Genomic DNA, 20862 nt, shown 5'->3' with positions numbered 1-20862 from the left:
CGAAGTGCATAACTTTGCATTTTTCTACGTTAAATTTCATCTGCCATTTTAGTGCCCAGTCCCCCAATCTATCCAAATCCCTCTGCAGCAAGGCAATATCCTGCTCACATTTTATTACTTTACAAAGTTTTGTGTCATCTGCAAACACTGATACATGGCTTTCAATGCCCATTTCAAGATCATTTATAAATAAGTTAAATAGAAGCAGTCCCAAAACAGAACCCTGAGGGACACCACTTACCACTTTTGTCCAGCTTGAAAATTTACCATTTATGACAACTCGCTGTACTCTATCCTTAAGCCAATGTTCTACCCAAGAACAAGAATATTCATCTAGACCAATTTCTTTTAGTTTGAAGACTAACCTATTGTGAGGAACCGTATCAAATGCCTTGGCAAAATCCAAGTAGATCACATCCACTGCAACACCCTGATCTATATTTCTACTTACTTCTTCGTAGAATGCAATTAGGTTAGTTTGATATGACCTATGTTTCATGCTGAGTCCACACACACACACACACACACACACACAGACTGCTGAGTCCATATACACACACGCAGACTGCTAAATCCATATACACACACGCAGACTGCTAAATCCATACACACACACAGACTGCTGAGTCCATACACACATACAGACTGCTGAGTCCAAACACACACACACATATTGCTGAGTCCGTCCATACACACACACAACTGAGTCCATACACACACACACACGCACAGACTGCTGAGTCCACACATACACACACTGCTGAGTCCATGTACACACACACACTAACACACACTGCTGAGTCCATACACACACACACACACACACACAGACACACAGACTGCTGAGTCCATACACACACACACAGACACACAGACTGCTGAGTCCATACACACACACACACACACAGACTGCTGAGTCCATACACACACACCCACAGACTGCCGAGTCCATACACACACATACTGCTGAGTCCACACACACACACACACACACAGACACACAGACTGCTGAGTCCACACAAACACACACATACACACACAGACTGCTGAGTCCATACACACACAGACACACACACAGACTGCTGAGTCCATACAAACAAACACACACACAGACTGCTGAGTCCACACACACACACAGAGACTGCTGAGTCCATACACACACAGACACACACACAGACTGCTGAGGCCATACAAACACACAGACACACAGACTGCTGAGTCCGCACACGCACACACACACACTGCTGAGTCCATACACACACACACACACATACACACACACACTGCTGAGTCCATAAACACACACAGAGACACACAGACTGCTGAGTCCATACACACATAGACACACAGACTGCTGAGTTCATACACACACACACACACACACACACAGACTGCTGAGTCCATACACACACACCCACAGACTGCTGAGTCCATACACACACACACAGACTGCTGAGTCCATACACACACAGACACACACACAGACTGCTGAGTCCATACAAACACACAGACACACAGACTGCTGAGTCCGCACACGCACACACACACACACACACTGCTGAGTCCATATACACACACACACACATACACACACACACTGCTGAGTCCATAAACACACACAGAGACACACAGACTGCTGAGTCCATACACACACACACAGACTGCTGAGTCCATACACACACAGACACACACACAGACTGCTGAGTCCATACAAACCCCCAGACACACGGACTGCTGAGTCCGCACACGCACACACACACACACACTGCTGAGTCCATACACACACACACACACATACACACACACACTGCTGAGTCCATAAACACACACAGAGACACACAGACTGCTGAGTCCATACACACATAGACACACAGACTGCTGAGTTCATACACACACACACACAGACTGCTGAGTCCATACACACACACCCACAGACTGCTGAGTCCATACACATACACACACACAGACTGCTGAGTCCATACACACACAGACACACACACAGACTGCTGAGTCCATACACACACACACTGCTGAGTCCACACACACACACACACACAGACTGCTGAGTCCATACACACACACACACACACAGACTGCTGAGCAGTGGTGTATCTTGGTTTTGTGCTGCCCTAGGCAGGACAAAACTCAGACACCCCCCGTTGCGCGCGCCACCCCACCCAACCCTTCCCCCCTGCCTCGCCTTCTAAATACACACACATTCACTGACAGATACGCATACACTAGCTAACAGACACACACACACACACACACAGTCAGACACACACAGTCAGACACACACACACTAACAGACACACACACAGTCAGACACACACTAACAGACACACACACACTAACAGACACACACACACTAACAGACACACACAGTCTGACACACAGTCGAACACACAGTCAGACACACACACTAACAGACACACACACACTAACAGACACACACACCCACAGACACACACACCCACAGACACACACAGTCAGACACACACACTAACAGACACACACACACTAAACAGACACACACACACTAACAGACACACACACACACACTAACAGACACACACAGTCAGACACACACACTAACAGACACACACACACAGACACACACTAGACACATACACTCACTCACATTAATACTCACTTCAAGTTAACCCCCCCCCCCCCAGCCTCCTTACCTTTGGGAATGCTGGGGGGTCCAGTGGCTGCTGGGCGGCACTGGCGGCCGGGCGGCTGGTGAGGGAGCACTTCCCCTGAGCTCTCTGCTCAGCTCCCTCGCGCCGCCTGCAGAGTGAGGCTGGGAGGCGGAGCCGTAATATGACGTCATATTCCGGCTCCCAGCCTCACTCTGTGGGCGGCGCGAGGGAGCTGAGCAGAGCGCTCAGGGGAAGTGCTCCCTCGCCAGCCGCCTGCCCGCCCGCGCCGCCCGCGCCGCCCGCGCCGCCCGCCCGCCAGTGCCGCCCGCCCATCAGCCCGACCGGCATGTCGGTTAGCCGCAAGGCTAACAAGGCATTTGCCCTGGGCATTTGGGGGCGGCTTTTTTTGCCGCCCCCTGGAAAATGCCGCCCAAGGCAAATGCCTTGTTTGCCTCATGGCTAATACGTCCCTGCTGCTGAGTCCATACACACACACAGACTGCTGAGTCCATACAAACACAGAGACACACAGACTGCTGAGTACACACACACACACACACAGACTGCTGAGCCCATACACACCCACCCACAGACTACTGAGTCCATACACACACAGACTGCTGAGTCCATACACACACACATACTGCTGAGTCCATACACACACATAGACTGCTGAGTCCACACACACACACACACACAGACTGCTGAGTCCATACACACACATAGACTGCTGAGTCCATACACACACACAGACTGCTAAGTCCATACACACACATAGACTGCTGAATCCATACACACACACAGACTGCTGAGTCCATGCAAACACACACACACACACAGACTGCTGAGTCCATACATACACACAGACTGCTGAGTCCATACACACAGATAGACTGCTGAATCCATACACACACATAGACTGCTGAATCCATACACACACAGACCTCCAAGATGGCCGGAGGCAGTCTTGTGTAGCTCCTGCAAGTCTGAATTAAAAACCCTGCTTAAACATATCCCACTGGTGGCAAATCTGAACCAGAGCACTTAGCTGACTTACCTGCATGGAGATGACCTATGCGGTTTCGTGAAGTAGTGGCGTCTTCTTGTCTACATGAATTCTTGACCTGCTTTGGCCTAGCAGGAGGCAGATGGTCAGTCCCCACCGACCCGATGCACGCATCTCCACAGGCTCTAGCTGCTCACTGTGGCTCACGCTCCAAACGAGACAGGCCTCACAAGATGTCGGACGCTCCTTAAGCTCTGGCGCCAATACTCACGCAGTCCAGCGGGGATCATTGCACACCGGTTGAGCACTCACATAAGCAACTAGAAGCAATATTTCAACACTTTTGGCAAAAACTGGAGCAACGTTTGGCTCCAACACCGCCTAGCCCCGAGAGGGAGGTAGGGGAGATTGGGGACTGGGTAGGCCCTTAATTCTGTGTCCACTACCAGTGTTGATTGCCAACCTGGGCAAATTTCAAAGTGAAAAAAATGAAATGCAAGCCTTATATTTGTCTCTCTAACTTTCCAAAACACCAGAAAACCTGTACATAGGGGTTATACGTAGGAGACTTCACTGAACACAAACATAAGTGTTTCAAAACAGTAAAACATATTACAACAATAATATCGTCAGTAAATGTGCTGTTCGTGTGTGAAAAATGCAAAAAACTTAACTTTTACTAAATATATCATTGTTGTAATACAATTTATCATTTTGAAACACTAATATTTGTGTTCAGCGAAGTGTCCCGAGTAAAACAGTACCCCCCATGTAGAGGTTTTATGGTGTCTTGGAAAGTTACAGGGTTAAATATAGCGCGTGCGAATTTAATTCTCTGCACTTGCTGCCTGGGTTGTCAGGCACGTCAATCAAATTTTAATTAATTAAATCACATAATTATGTTAAAATATTACTAAAGCATACACGCAGAATTTTTATATATATACATATATATGAATTTAAATTCTACATGTATACTTATGTAGTTATTTATGTAATTATATATTTATCTATATATAAATATTTGCAGTTATTTGTATTTTATATATAGATAGATATATATAGAATGTCATTCTAAGTGTATTTTGTTACCAATATATATATATTAATAACAAAATACAGTTAGAATGAGATTACAAATGTATATATAATTTATTAAAAATAAAATATATTTTTATTATTTATTTAATTTATTATTGTAATTATACATGTATATATAAATATAAGATATATAAATGTATTTTATATATATCTAATATATATATATATATCTTATATATGTAACGTCATTCTAAGTGTATTTTAAGATTAATATATGTGCTTATATTAAAATTAAAATACATTACGTATCACGTTACATATATATATAAGATGTATATATACATTAGATATATAATATATATATATTTTATATATATATATATATATATATATATATATATATAAATACTTTTATTTTATTTTAACATGTTTAATTCATTTTTTTTACACCTCTCACCAGCAGGGGGACTGTCTGACACTCTAGACAGTCCCCCTGCTGGCAGATCCACAGCCAGCTATAGGGGGCCAGATTTCCCATGGGATGGCTGCCTGGGAAGGTAAGTATCCCAGCGGCTGCAGGGCTGAAAGCCGTTACGGCGTTCTATGCCGCCGCAACGGCTTTAAAGACCATTTAATGCGGGACGGCATAGAAGGCCGTAACGGCGTTAAGGGGTTAAATATAGTCTCCTCCTTTACTGTGTTGATTCCCTTTATGTATTTAAATGTTTCTATCATATCCCCCCTTCCTCCAAGCTATACATGTTAAGTTCCTTTAACCAGGGGAGGGCTGGCAGCCTTAGGCCTGGGGGGCAAAACCAGTCAAGTGGCCCATTGCGCCACCAAATCAGTTCACCATCCATGCCCACCTTTTTCTGGTTTTATAACGGATATTGATGTTATGCTAATCAGTAGCTCTTTGCCATACCCGCTCCTTCACGGCTCTGACTTTCAATGTTGTCAGAGCACAGGCTGAGAATCTCTGAGCCTGTGCTCTGACTCACTAACTGAGCGCCGGAACCACGAGGGAGAGGATATGATCTGACTGCACATACTGCTGGTGCGCACCAGTGGACCACCAGCGAATCGTTTAAATTAAATATGCTGGTGTACCCAACTTGTAAGCTGTGTTGGCCGCCGGGCGCCTCTGTTGTCATGGCACCCTGCGTGACCGCACAGCTTGCCCACCCCAACGGCTGGCCCTACTGACACACACTGATGTTACTACTTAGACATCCCTCAATATTAATACAGAGATGAGAGTAAACACCAATAAACTGTGGAAACAGAGCTGATCCCCCCAAATTTATAAAGGTTTGCTTAGAGGATTTATTCAAGATTAAATCATGCCTCCTCCTCTCTCCCCCATGCGCTGCTCTGTAGGCTGGGAGGAAGTGAAGAGTAATCACAGTCTCCCAGCACAACGCCACCTGTGGCTGCATGGGTAACAGCTGTTTAATGTAATGCTTGCAGGACGGCCAGCTGCCGCAGAACCTCTTTGTTTCCGTCTCTGCAAAGGGCTCCAGGCACTGCTTGTTGTGAGTGTGAGCCACTGTAAATTAGGGGCAGAGGGCACTTGCACTGCGGTCAAGACGGATCTGGGCAGGAGGAGAGTGCAGTGCAATCAGTGCACTCCCCTCCTGTGGATCACCAGTAGACTGGTGCACCTGCCCAGGATCAGAGCCGGTGCAAGGATTTTTGCCGCCCTAGACAAAATATAAATTTGCCGCCCCCCCCCCATGTGACATCACAATGCCCCACCCATATGATCTGCCATATGAACTAATGCCAGTGCTGCTCACAGTGTGTGTTTACATTAAAAAGCCTGCAGGGACCAGCTATAGACACCAGAACCACTTCATTAAGCTATAGTGTCCCTTTAATGTGAGGTAAATTATAGATTAGTGTCACTAATAATATACTAGATTGCCTACTTACAATTAGATGAGGATGATGATGGGCTGCAGTTTGGCTCCACTGGTCTGGTGTAGAACAGGACCTCTGGAGGCTGTTTGCAACTGTGGTCACAAAATTCAACGTTCTGGGAGAATTGGAAGCAGCTCCATTTTTTGGGGGCCTCTTACACAGCTCAAGGTCTGGGCCCCAGTGCCTGACGGTGAGTATGCCCATAAGGCCCACTCATAAGTCCACTTATATGTTCCACCCACCCATGAGCTCGCTCACAGGGAGTGGAGTGTGTAGGGGATGTGTTATGTGTTATCTAATATGTGTGCTTATGGTATGTAGTGTATAGGGATACCAGTTTGTGCAGGTGATGCAGTGTGTTTGTGTGTAGTGGAATCAGTGTGTATTTGTGTATAAGGGATGTATTATGTGTTTCTGGTTGTGTGTGAGGGATGCATTGTGTGAATCTGTGTTTGTATGCATAAGGGATGCAAGGTGTGTGTCTGTATGTGTGTGCATTGAGTGTAAGAGATGCATTGTGTTTCTGTGTGTATGTAAGAAAAACAGTGTGTGTGTTTGCATGTGTGTGTAAGGGTTTGCATTGTATGTTTCTGTGTATGTGTGCAAATGATGCATTGTCTTTGTGTGTAAGGGTTGCATTGTGTGTGTGTGTAATGGATGCATTGTGTGTTTCTCTGTGTGTAAGGGAAGCATGTTCAGTTTCTGTGTATGTATAGGGATGCATTGTGTGTTTCTGTGTATGTATAGGGATGCATTGTGTGTTTCTGTGTATGTATAGGGGTGCATTGTGTGTTTCTGTGTATGTATAGGGATGCATTGTGTGTGTGTGTGTGTGCGCGTAGTGTTAAAGAGCTCCCTGTCTTGCCCCCTGTCCTATAGAGCTCTCCTCTCCCCCACCCTCCCCTAGCGGTCTCTTCTCACACTCACCCACCCTCCCTGTGTTCTCGTTACCCCCGCTCCTCCCTGTGTTCTTATTACTCCCCCCCTTGTTCTTCTTACCCCCTTCTTCTTATTACTCCCCCCTTCTTCTTACCCCCCTTCTTCTTCTTAACCCTCCTACTTCTTCTTACCCCCTCTTCTTCTTCTTACCCCCTCCTTCTTCTTCTTACCCCATTCTTCTTCTTACCCCTTCTTCTTCTTACCCCTTCTTCTTACCCCCTTCTTCTTCTTACCCCCCTCTTCTTCTTACCCCCTTCTTCTAATTACTCCCCACTCTTGTTCTTACTCCCCCCTCTTCTTACTCCCCCCTCTTCTTACTCCCCCCTCCCCTCTTCTTACTCCCCCATTCTTCTTACTCTCCCCCCTTCTTACTCTCGCCCCCTCCCCTCTTCTTACTCCCCCCCCTCCCCTCTTCTTACTCTCCCCCTCCCCTCTTCTTACTCTCCCCCTCCCCTCGTCTTACTCTCCCCCCTCCCCTCTTCTTACTCTCCCCCCTCCCCTCTTCTTACTCTCCCCCTCCCCTCTTCTTACTCTCCCCCCCTAACCTCTTCTTACTCTCCCCCCAACCTCTTCTTACTCTCCCCCCTCCCCTCTTCTTACTCTCCCCCCTCTTCTTACTCTCCCCCCTCCCCTCTTTTTACTCTCCCCCTCCCCTCTTCTTACTCTCCCCCCTCCCCTCTTCTTACTCTCCCCCTTCCCCTCGTCTTACTCTCCCCCTCCCCTCTTCTTACTCTCCCCCCTCCCCTCTTCTTACTCTCCCCCCTCCCCTCTTCTTACTCTCCCCCCTAACCTCTTCTTACTCTCCCCCCAACCTCTTCTTACTCTCCCCCCCTCCCCTCTTCTTACTCTCCCCCCTCTTCTTACTCTCCCCCCTCCCCTCTTTTTACTCTCCCCCTCCCCTCTTCTTACTCTCCCCCCTCCCCTCTTCTTACTCTCCCCCCTCCCCTTACTCTCCCCCCCTCCCCTCTTCTTACTCTCCCCCCCTCTTTTTACTCTCCCCCCCCTCTTTTTTACTCTCCCCCTCCCCTCTTTTTACTCTCCCCCCTCCCCTCTTTTTACTCTCCCCCCTCCCCTCTTTTTACTCTCCCCCCTCCCCTCTTTTTACTCTCCCCCCCTCCCCTCTTCTTACTCTCCCCCCCTCTTTTTACTCCCCCCCTCCCCTTACTCTCTCCCCCCCCTTCTTCTTACCCCCTCCCTTGTAGGTGGCCGAGCTGCACTCCAGTCCGCGGTCCCGGCCGGAGTGATGGGAAGGTGCTCAGTGTGCACCTTCCTGTCAGTCCGGCCGGGTACAGGAAACAGAAACTCCTGTTCCGCGCGGAACAGGAGTTTCTGTTTCCTGTACCCGGCCGGACTGACAGGAAGTGCACACTCAGTGTGCACCTTCCCATCACTCCGGCCGGGACCCAGGGGTGTATTTGCCGCGAGGCAAACAAGGCATTTGCCTTGGGCGGCATTTTTCAGGGGGAGGCAAAAAAAGCCGCCCCCAAATGCCCAGGGCAAATGCCTTGTTAGCCTTGCGGCTAACAAGGCATGCTGGGCGGCCGGCGGGCTGCTGGGAAGTGCGGGTAGGTGGGCGGCCGGCGAGGGAGCACTTCCTCTGAGCGGTCTGCTCAGCTCCCTCGCGCGCCGCAGAGTGAGGCTGGGAGCCGGAATATGACGTCATATTCCGGCTCCGCCTCCCAGCATCACTCTGCGGCGCGCGAGGGAGCTGAGCAGACCGCTCAGAGGAAGTGCTCCCTCGCCGGCCGCCCACCTACCCGCACTTCCCAGCAGCCACTGGACCACCAGGGAGACAGATATCCCCCCACCCAGCTTTCCCAAAGGTAAGGAGGCTGGGGGGGTTAAATTAAAAAAAAAAAAAAATGTATTAAATATGTGAGTGATTGAGTGTGTTTGTATGTCTGTGTATGTCTGTTAGTGTGTGTGTGTATGTCTGTTAGTGTGTGTGTGTGTGTGTATGTCTGTAAGTGTATGTCTGTAAGTGTGTGTATGTCTGTTAGTGGGTCTGTGTGTGTGTCTGTTAGTTTGTGTGTGTGTTTGTGTGTGTATGTCTGTTAGTGTGTGTATGTCTGTTAGTGTGTCTGTGTGTGTCTGTTAGTGTGTGTGTGTATGTCTGTATGTGTGTGTGTGTGTGTATGTCTGTATGTGTGTGTGTATGTCTGTATGTGTGTGGGTCTGTGTGTGTGTGTGTTAGTGTGTGTGTATGTCAGTGTGTGTGTCTGTAAGTGTGTGTCTGTTAGACTGTGTGTGTGTCTGTTAGACTGTGTGTGTGTCTGCTAGTGAGTGTGTTTCTGTTACCTAGTGTATGCGTATTTGTCAGTGAATGTGTGTGTGTGTGTATTTAGAAGGCGGGACGGGGGAAGGGTTCGGTGGGGGTGGCGCGGGTGGGGGGGGGGAGGGTTGGGTGAGGGTGGCGTGGGTGGGAGGGGGGCGCCTGAGTTTTGTCCTGCCTAGGGCAGCACAAAACCAGGATACACCACTGCCGGGACCGCGGACCGGAGTGCAGCTCGGCCACCTACAGGGGAGGGAGGGAAAAGCAGCTGCAGCCGTCTGAGCGCTCTTTACAGAGCGCTCGGCGGCTGCAGCATTTAAAGGGCCGGCCCGCCGCGGCCGGTCCTAAAATAATTTCGGGCGGCCTGGGGGGCAATTGCCTCCCTGCCCCCCGGCCCAGCCCGCCCCTGCCTTTAACCTTTCCTTGTAAGTTTTATCCTGCAATCCATGAACCAGTTTAGTAGCCCTTCTCTGAACTCTCTCCAAAGTATCAATATCAATGAGCTGAAGTGGTCTGGGTGCCTACAGTGTCGTTTTAACTATACCTTATTTGAGGTGGAGTTGTTGATTTTTTTATTTTAGCTGATTACTATCCATCACGCTATTAGCCTACACGTTTAGACTACCATATGTACCTGCTAATATGGTTCTGCTATCTGTTTAAACGTGTTAGTTTAGATTATATAATGTGAATTTAAAACAAGGCTGTTATGTCTAGGAGTAACTATCAGTGCGCATACTACTGCTTTTCTTAAGTTTGACTATTTCTGACAACTCTCTCATTATTTTTTCTGTATACAACCTACCATTGCCTCAATAAAAGAAAGATTGACCCCCAAAAAATGTTTTCTAGTCATTTTGCACTGTCTTATTGTTCTGTTTTCCTTGTTTACACCACCTTTTGCTCAGGGTTTGACAGTGCACTCTTTTGGTTTCTTGTTTTTCTTAAGCATCTTTGACATTATCAAAGCAATTAACTACCTTCCTTTTACAAAGACACTAGCAATGTACCAGTTGCTTTTGCCAATAGCATTTGTCCCCAGCTTTTATCTACACCAGTGGTTCCCAAACCAGACCTCATGGCCCACCAACAATCCAGGATTGATGTATTTTCCTTTTTCATTTCAATGGAGATACTGACAAAACCTTGACTGGTGCTGGGTCATGAGGACTGGTTTAGGAACTACTGATCTAAACAATATCATCCCATAAAACACAGGTAGGACTTTTTTTTGTTTTTGCAGATTTGTTATAAAAATTATTATTTTTTGCCTCATTTGTTGTTTTCCGCAGCCTGAACCTCATTTGACCTCCAGGTTTGGGTTTCGGCTGTTAAAAACTTTCTGGCAAAGCAGTCTCATTTTATGTAAAGCAAACAAAAACAAAATAAATATTCCTGCCTGCTCGAAGAACCCGTAAAAAGTGTCAATATACTTTTTACAGCATACTCTGCTTTATTCCTTGTGGGCACTCTGGAGATGAAGTGTGATGAACAAATTACCGGCCTACATGACAGTCTTGAATCTGTTTGGAAAATCTCAGTTGGATTATTTGAGAACACAATCCCCTGAATGAGATGTTTTGTAAAGTGATCTTTTAATTTCCGTATGATGTTTTGGACCTGGCTCATTTCAAACAGTCCACTAGTAAGAAGAAAAAAATCTAAATCATTAATACAAATACCTTGTTATCCAAAGTCAATATATCAGTACCAGCCACATCACCCATTTCCTGAATATCATGTGGGTACAATGTTTCTTTAGTTAGTTGGTCTTTTAAATACTGGTGTTTCCATGTAAAGTTCTTAACTGCTCGTTTATTCTAGGACCGATCACACATTTTTAAGCTTCTTGTAAACATTATTTTGCATCAATACGTGAAGAACAGATCTTCTGTATTGTGAGCTGGAACTAAATGTGAGGAATATATTTTGAGCATTACCAATCCTGTGCCATTTGCGGTATGGGACATGGGCATTACATCTCAGACTTTAAGGGACACTATAGTCACCAAAACAACTTTAGCTTATTGAAGCAGTTTTGGTGTATAGATCATTTCCCTGCAGTGTCACTGCTCAATTCTATGCCTTTTAGGAGTTAAATCACCTTATTCATGCACCCTAGTCACACCTCCCTGCATGTTACTTGCACACCCTTCCTAAACACTTCCTGTAAAGAGTCAGCTAATGTTTACACTTAGCTTGCTAGACCGCACATAAGCATTCTGTGTATGATTAAAGTTTACTTTAGAGAGCAGGCAATAAGAACTTTTAAAGTAAGTTACATCTAATTGAAAGTGAAACAATTTTTTTTTCATGCATGGTGTGTGAGTCAAAGCCAGAGGAGGTGTGACTGCTGCATGGGCAGAAACAAAAGGGATTTAACTCCTAAATTGCAGAGATTTGAGCAGTGAGACTGCAGGATCATGATTATATACACTTAAACTGCTTCCTTAAGCTAAAGTTGTTTTAGTGTCCCTTTAAAGTATTTTAATCTGTACATTGATTTGTGCTTTATTGGGCTTACCTGGATTGGTTTGAGACTTTCATTGTATATGATCAGATGTTTCTGTGTCTTGGTCCAGTCTGCTTCCTTTGGTTTTCACAGTTTACCCAGCAATGACAACATATTTTCCTTGATAATAGCAAATAATAATGTTTTAGTAAGATGTACATCAACCACTTTGAAACAAAAATATAAAAAATAAGACTTCAGTTGCTCAGTTCTAATGAAAGTCATGATCATCCAAAATGTTGAAAAACAAAAATCTACAATCTAATATCTCAGCGTGTTTAGTATAATAGGTAATAATTTATCAAGATCAGAATAACTTTCTAAGTCGTCATGCCTAAATAAGGCAGAGCCACAACTCAAACTAACAAAGTCCTCCCACTGTGGATTTTTGAGTATTAACTTTTTGGTCACGGTCCTTTTTTGCAACTCCATATTTTACCTAAAATAGGGTGTAAAAAGCCATAGAGAACAATAGAAAACTCGATTAGTTTGCCATTTGAGCTAGGTCCCATTGAGGTCTTAAACCATCTAAAATTGGACAAAAAGTCAACAAGCCTAACCTTTAGTTAATCACCACTCACGTAAGTTCACTTGTGCCATTATAGAGAGAACCTAAGCAGGCTGACAGAGACATGTGATAGTCTAATTGCTTAGGTTCACACCAGGCTGACTGTCTGACCGCCCACATGGCTTGCCTCACTGAAGATAGATTACACAAAGAGCCCTGCTGAAATGTTCTCTGCATTGTCCTTGTGCCCTGATACCATTCAGCATAGTGTGAGCACTTTTAATAATCCACTTGCATTGTGCTTGCCGGGGACAGTTCTCTGGTGTTCCCAGTTTTAGAATGCTGATAAAAAAGGAATGGCAGGACAGAAACCCACAATTGGGATGGTCTTGCCAGACCTTGGACTGTTGGGAGGTAGGGGCATGTGTACATTGCAATGTTCTATCTCTTTTATTTCTGCTTTGTTGCTATCCATGCCCCCTACTAGGTCACCAGGTCTCAGGTGTATCCTGAGACCAGAGATCTGGCCACCATGGAACCCTTTGCTACTTTTTGGTAACTCAATAACTGTCTGCATGTGGAATGTGAGCTTGCTGTGTCTGGGTTGTTTAGGCAGACAGTAATCAGGAAACTGCCGCAGACTGAGCAGTCTATGCCACTGATGTTTGTATGCGTATGATTATGGTCTGCACTAGGATTCCATGTAATTCGTTAATATTGCATGACAGTCATTTTAATTTGGCATAATATCAAAGATGAATATCATTTCCTTCAGCTTGCCAATGGGTTCTTTCAAGAAGGATCCTGAGATGCTGGCTTAGAATATAATTGTAGCTTTATGTTTTTTTACATTACCCCCTAGACTCAGGATTTTCATGTTTCTCATTAATTAAATTCTAGGCTTAATTTGAGAAACATGGGACATTCTGTAATGTATGTGTATTTAAACAGTTTGGTATTTCTTACTACATTTCTGATGCACTTTTAGTTAATTGATGTTGTATTTGCGCTAGAGACCTCTGACTTACTTGTTGCAGGGGAAATAGCTTAATATAGACAGCTTACACTACCTGGATTTAATTATCTTTATTTAAATAAACTGAATATAAATTACTGAGCAGGGTAGCTAAGAGAGCATATGCTGTCTGAAGGCAACTCACTGGTAACCCATAAAGAAGAATGGTGGTCTCTATGGCAGTACAGGCATCTGGCACTGCAAATATTTGTAAACTAAAATTCCCATGACAGACACACACACACACCGTGACAGACACACACACACACACACACTGTGACAGACACACACATACACCATGACACAGACACACACACACACACACCATGACAGACACACACACACCATGACAGACACACACACCATGACTCAGACAGACACACACCATGACAGACATACACACCATGACACAGACAGACACACACACCATGACAGACAGACACACACACATACTCTCACACTGACAGACCGATAGACATTATTGATACCTGTGGGCGACCGGCCAGGGGGTCGTGCAGGGCAGACAGCTGGGTGTGCTGGCGGCCGCAGGGGGAGCTGTGCTGTCTCTGCTCTGCTTCCTAGCATATTCCGCCCCTGACAAGGGCAGAGATAGCACAGCTATGCCTGCGGCTGCCAGCAAAAATCACCCTGCGGCCGCCAGCACACCCAGGTGTCTGCCCTGCCCCAGGTGGGCCAGTCCGGCCCTGCCAGAATCCCTTGCAGTGGTGACAGCAGTGTTAAAGTAAGATTTCTGTGGGAAAAGCAAGTCTTATGGCTTGACTGGTGTGTGTATTTGTGTTTAGGAATGTATTAACTATATATATATATATTTATACACACACACACATATACATACATACATACACACACACACACACTTTATTTTCCACTTACTTCAACTTTTTTCCCACCAAAACTCTATTGGTATGTACTTTACAAGTAACGCCAAGCCTCTATAACAAGCCAGTAACCAACCTTATGCTGATGAGTTGCATTACCAACGAAACAGCTGTCCATGAGTGGTTCACTGGCATTGCACCTCTTCCTGAGTTATGTTTCAAAGCTGTTGTATACAGCAGACACATACTCCAAGGAATCCATATATAAAGTGGAATTATGAGGCAAAAATTTATTTGTTGAGCCATTTGCATACTCCTATCCAAAATCCCTTGTAGTACTGAGAGCACTGTTAAAGTGAGATTTCTGTGGGAAAAGCAAGTCTTATGGCTTGACTGGTGTGTGTATTTGTGTTTAGCAATGTATTAACTATCCACTTACTTCAGGGGGAAGGGGTTTTCATCCACACTTTTTCCCCAACACAACTATTTTGGTGTAATATATATATAAAAATATCAAAAATATATACTTAATCTCTATTTTTTGACGTAGCATTTTTAACAGGTTCTGGCAGTACTCCAAGGTGCATGCATAATAAAAATGTTTAAAAAAATACTAAACCATACATATATATATATATTTGTGGTCAGCAATATTAGCCGATATGAATAAAATAGAAAGCGAGTTAATAATTGGACGCAAGTCTGTTGGGGAATGCCAAAACGGACAGACCAAGTTGGTCCAGTAAGAAAAAGGGCCCACATTAGTGTAAATAGATATTTCAAAGGGAGTGGTGGGTGGAGCAACCCTGGTAGAGCGACGGCCTGTAGGCTGCCGAAACCGAAAGGCGGTAAGGCCTGTAAGAAAGGGGGCAAAATGATATATATATGCAAAACTTTATTACAACAAACATTATTTAACATATTTAAACAAAGCAATAGTATAAAAAAGCTTGTCTAATTTCAAGCTAATTTCAAGCTGTATTATACCTACAGTAAGAAGAAGACTTCCAATGGCCCATCCTCTTAAAAATGTGTGTAGGAATGTTGTTGTTACTAGGTGCTGCCAAAGCTGCACCTATACGAAGAGATTGTCCTTAGAAAGGGCAAGGGTTAAAGCCTAACCTAACCCACAGAATCCTAATGCAGAGGATACATGTAGGTGTGGTGAGAGGGGTACCATGCAAAAGGAGCAAAGGAGAATTGAGGTGAAGTGACTGGGTCAGATCATCTAGTATTTTTACTGGACATCATTTAGTATCGGATGGATAACATAGAATTTCAACCTGTGTTACTAGTCTTGTTTGTTTCAGATACAGAATATGATAATCATTAGTTTTAATTAAATATTGTTTTATGAGGCATTTTAGACTCTGAATACTTAGCAACCGTGAAAGTATTCAGAGAAAGAAAACCTTAAAAAGCTAAGTAAGTCGCTGCTTTAATGACAACCTTAGTATGTTGTTTGAATTGTGTCCAGTAAGATTGCTCGGACCTTGGAACCATCGATAGGAAGTTGTTTTGGGGTTTGAGTGAAGTTAGGTTTCTGAACACCTTTCAGTACCTTCCCAACAGGATAGGGGGACCCAAAAGATTTAGCATTGGGAAACGAGGTAAGCATGTAATGTTTGATTCCAGTGAAATATAGTTTGATTATGTATTATGAGCCACTTTAAGTGTGAAGTGGCATAAAGTGGTGAACACAACCAGTGTCTCGATAGAGAACATATTTGTTATCTGGAAATCAGAAATTATTTTTGTTAAATATGGTAATAACTATTAGAAGATATTTTTGTATTCTCTGACAGTCCTGCTTGTGCTAGTGATTTGCTGTGAGACAGCAACAATGTCAATCTATAATATTCACTGTGGGATGTACTTTGAAAAAGTTTTGTAATTTGAAAAGTTAATTATGTACTCTTGGTATGTGAGTGCACGTAATGTAAACCAAAATTGACATCTTTCCCTTCTAAGACATCTTTCCGAATGGCTGGTGGGACTAGATGAGCGGGAGTAACCAGATGGCTAGAAGGGGCAGATAGAAGACTGGGTGGAGAATAAGCATTAATCTTGGGAACACATGGAGGATTAGCTTGAGCTGTTGATGGGTCTCATATTTATTACATTTATAGATGCTGCTACAAAGGAAAACATGGCACGTAATTTTGTCAGACTGTGTTGGGTGCTTCCTTCATCACCTTGGAGTGTCTTGTTGGGATCTCAGGAACCAGAGTAATTTCAATTTCCTTGCCCTGGTTGAATATGCAGCATTTTGTATGTCTTAATTGTGCCGTGATTCTTCGAATTGTCCAGGGTCTAATGGAACTGGGGTTTGTTTCCAGTTGACAAAATTAATTTAAAAAAACTTTAAAAAAAAATTAAAGAAATAATGAATAAACACTTTCTATGATAGGGGAACGGAGAGTAGGGAAGGAGATTTGAATTGCTCTTGCACACAGAATTTTTTCAAATTGTCTCTTTGTCTGGCTGGAGAACTGGCTCCGGTAGGAGTAGCAGGCAGAGAAAAGGTCCTCACCCAGGGCAGACATGTTAGACATGCTAAGGAACATAAATTAAGACAGACATCTAGTGAGTAGCAATTATTCTGCCATTCTCCCTCAAATTGTGAACTGACTGGCTGACTAATGAGAAGTAGTATAGTGAGAAGGTATTATTACCAAGTGGGTGACGAGTGAGGCCCTACCAGCAGCAAAGCAGTGAGAGAGGCACTATCTATAAGCATGGCACATTGGGATTTGAAGCCTCAAAACAATGTGCCATGGTGTTGGCCTCTCGTGACAATTCCCATCTTTAAAGAAAGCTTGGTCATGAGGCCTTGACTATACCCATTGTGAGGCGCTAGATATAGGTTTGTCCAAAGGGCAAAAGTTTGAGGATGTAGCCTCATGGACTGCTAATCTATTGTAAAGAAGCCTAAAAATAAACTTTATGCTGGACACCTAATGATGAAACTATCTAAGCCAGTTTACCTAACTTTGAATGTAATATAAAACATTAGGAAGGAAACAAAATAGAGATGGGATATGGAAAGTACAAAGTGGGATTCGAGGTGGTGGTACCTAATTAATATATATTATGTTATTTTGGTGTACACCAAGAAAATAACAGAGTAATAATATTTACACAGGCCAAATTCATATTGACAGTTAATGGCCTATAAGACATAGGACAAAGAGGAAACAAAATTTTAAACATCTTGTACACCAAATATATATATTAGAACCCTTAGTATTCTGTGGGACTCCCTTCCCTCCTCAATCAGACTTTCACCCAGCCTCCACTCCTTCAAAAAATCTTTGAAAACTCACTTCTTCGTTAAAGCGTATCAATTAAACTGTCAGCAGGCTTCTCATCCCCCACCCCATGACTCCTTTCCTGCAACTGTCAAAAATGACCTACCAAGCACTCAATAAACCCTTCTCTAACAAACTATTTAATTCCCCTACTTTAACCCGTTTGTGTCACTATACCCCACTCCCTCTAGCATGTAAGCTCATTGAGCAGGGCCCTCAACCCCCTCTGTTCCTGTACGTCCAGTGGTCTGATCTCAATTATGTGTCTGTTAGTCCACCCATTGTACAGCGCTACGGAATTTGTTGGCGCTATATAAATAATAAAATAATAATAATAATAATAATAGTATAAAACCAGCCCCTCTGCCCCACAGAACACAGATAATTTGTAAAAAGAAAAAGAAAAACGAGAGATAAATGTATACTCTCCGCTCTTTTTCCATAGTTTCAATGTAAATGAAACGTAGCCAGCTTAGTATCCCACATTACCAGTGTATATCCCCTGATGTAATAATGTAACGTAAATTAATTCTTAACATAATATTTTTAAATCAAAAGAATGATACCAGTGTAGGTCAGCCCCTGGCAAGACCTCCTACTCACAGTTGTAGTAGTAGCGAATGAGGGCACCCATGCTGAAAATTATGCCTTTTCAAATATGCAACCTGAGGCAGGGCCTTTACTAAGGTTGTCATTCTCCGGGTCGCAAGCATTTTTTTGCTGGGCCGAATGCTTTAGTTCGCCAGGCCATTGCTTACTATTGCTGGGCTGAAACCCTTCAGCTGAAATGTCATCATTCGCCGAATTGATAGTTTGCTGCATCGAATGGGCCATTAATTTGCCAAGTCGAATGTCTTAATTCGCTGGGTTGATCGTTCGCCTTTTCGAATGCTGTCGCTAGCTAGGCTGATCATTCGGTGGGATAAATGCCATGTTCACTGACTAGAGCTGCAGTTCCCGGCTGTACTCCGTTGAATTTCTGCTGAAAGCTGAACATGGAAATCGGACACCAGAAATGAGGAGCCACTGCAATCATGGTAAAGCAACTGCCTGTGAGAGCAGGAGATCCAGATTAAAAAGGCCAGATAACCCCTCCCACAACTTTTACAATTTTAAAATTTTAAAATCATAGTAAATTAACATATTTCTAGAATTCATTTCATTTCAATATGTCTGAGCTCTGTGATAAAATCCTTCTTTCCAATTTTTTGTAACTTTAAGAAGAGAAGGGATTTGACCCATAGCATTATAAAAAAATGTGCGGATACTGAATGTTTAGTGAATGACCTTTTCATATTATACACATACTATTCTATTCAGGGGGCATATGGTTCATTCAACATAATTTGAATAATATGAACAGGCTAAACCATAAATTATATAGTTATATTACAAGTTATCAATTAATTTATATAAAATTTTTTATTGTTTACTTAAAAAAACCTTTATAACATCCCTGTGCGCATTTGTAATATTGCATGCTTTACATCCTTCACAATTACATAGTTACATAGTTAGACATCCTACTAGACAAAGATCTTTAAAAAGATTAACTGTCTTTTTACCACATTACTGGTCAAAATTCTCTTTAACCCCTTAAGGACACATGACATGTGTGACATGTCATGATTCCTTTTTATTCCAGAAGTTTGGTCCTTAAGGGGTTAAATGAAAACTACAATGTTAGGAATACAAACATGAATAAAGTAATAACGGCGCCGATTCAGAGGTCAGATAAAGTGGCCAATGAATCAGTGCCAGAGGCCTTCAAAAAATTACTCTCCCAACATAGGGAATAACCCTTAGATAATAGTAGAATAGAGGAAAGAGGAAGGGCCAAAACTAAGCCCAAATGGAGAGTAATGGGGGAGGGAAGTCCCTACCTTTTAATGATCCTAAAGGAAGACACAAAATATATAAAATAGATAGGCCGGGGAGTAATACTGGACCAAGCCTGGGGGGATAATACTAAGACAGCTGCTCGCTATGCAGGGAGACAAGCTGATCTTTATCCTATTACAAAAAATCCCCCATACGGCTTGAAAGACTCACAGTAACTCACAACAGAGTAGTAAAGTAGACTTGTAGAAATAGGGCTAAAAAGGAGTCAGCACTGTAAGGAAAAACCCCTACTCAACCCCCACTAGTACTGAGTCCAAAGCAAGGATTCCTATAGTGAGAAGGCTGTCCCTGAATACCTCAGCACAGTGGAGAACCCACTTGTGCCTACCAAGTTCCAAGTCCCTACCCAGTCCCTGCCTATCTCAATAACTTAAGTTAAATTAAACAAAAATCATAATTAGTGCTACCTATAAAGTGCAAAATTATAAAATAAGTTAAAGAGGCTAGCTCGACGCGCGTTTCGGCGTTACAGCACGCCGTCGTCAGGAGCAGTGAGCTTGTGGTGTCCCCTGAACCTGTTTAAATACCTTCACATATCAGCTTGGTTGGTGCCGGCTGTGTGCGGTCACGTGAGTACGTGCGTCATCCTAAACTCCTCCCCACGGGTCGCGTCACGTGACGCGGACCCGGAAATAATATCCTGGGTGGGGAGAACGTATGACGCGGACCGGGAGGCAGTGTCCTAGATAATACGAGCGTGTCTCTAAACACGCCCCCGGCCAATCGCAAGCACGGGTGGGGAAGTATACCCGCCCACTGTTGCGAGGAAGGTGTCCGCCCCCCTTAGAGAGGCGAAAACGGGCTCGGTCCCACAGGGACCCGTTCTAAATGAAAAATATCCCTATGTTGTGCAGGGATATAAACATCAATATTAAAGGGTCCTTTGTAGTGTAAGCCAGAGTGACGAGTATGAAATCCTGCATATCGAAGGAGCAGGATTTTATCCTTA

The sequence above is a fragment of the Pelobates fuscus genome, chromosome 1, assembly GCF_036172605.1.
Source record: "Pelobates fuscus isolate aPelFus1 chromosome 1, aPelFus1.pri, whole genome shotgun sequence".
In the NCBI taxonomy this organism is placed as follows: domain Eukaryota; kingdom Metazoa; phylum Chordata; class Amphibia; order Anura; family Pelobatidae; genus Pelobates; species Pelobates fuscus.
The sequence above is the reverse complement of the archived record's forward strand: the minus strand, read 5'-3'. Positions refer to the sequence as shown.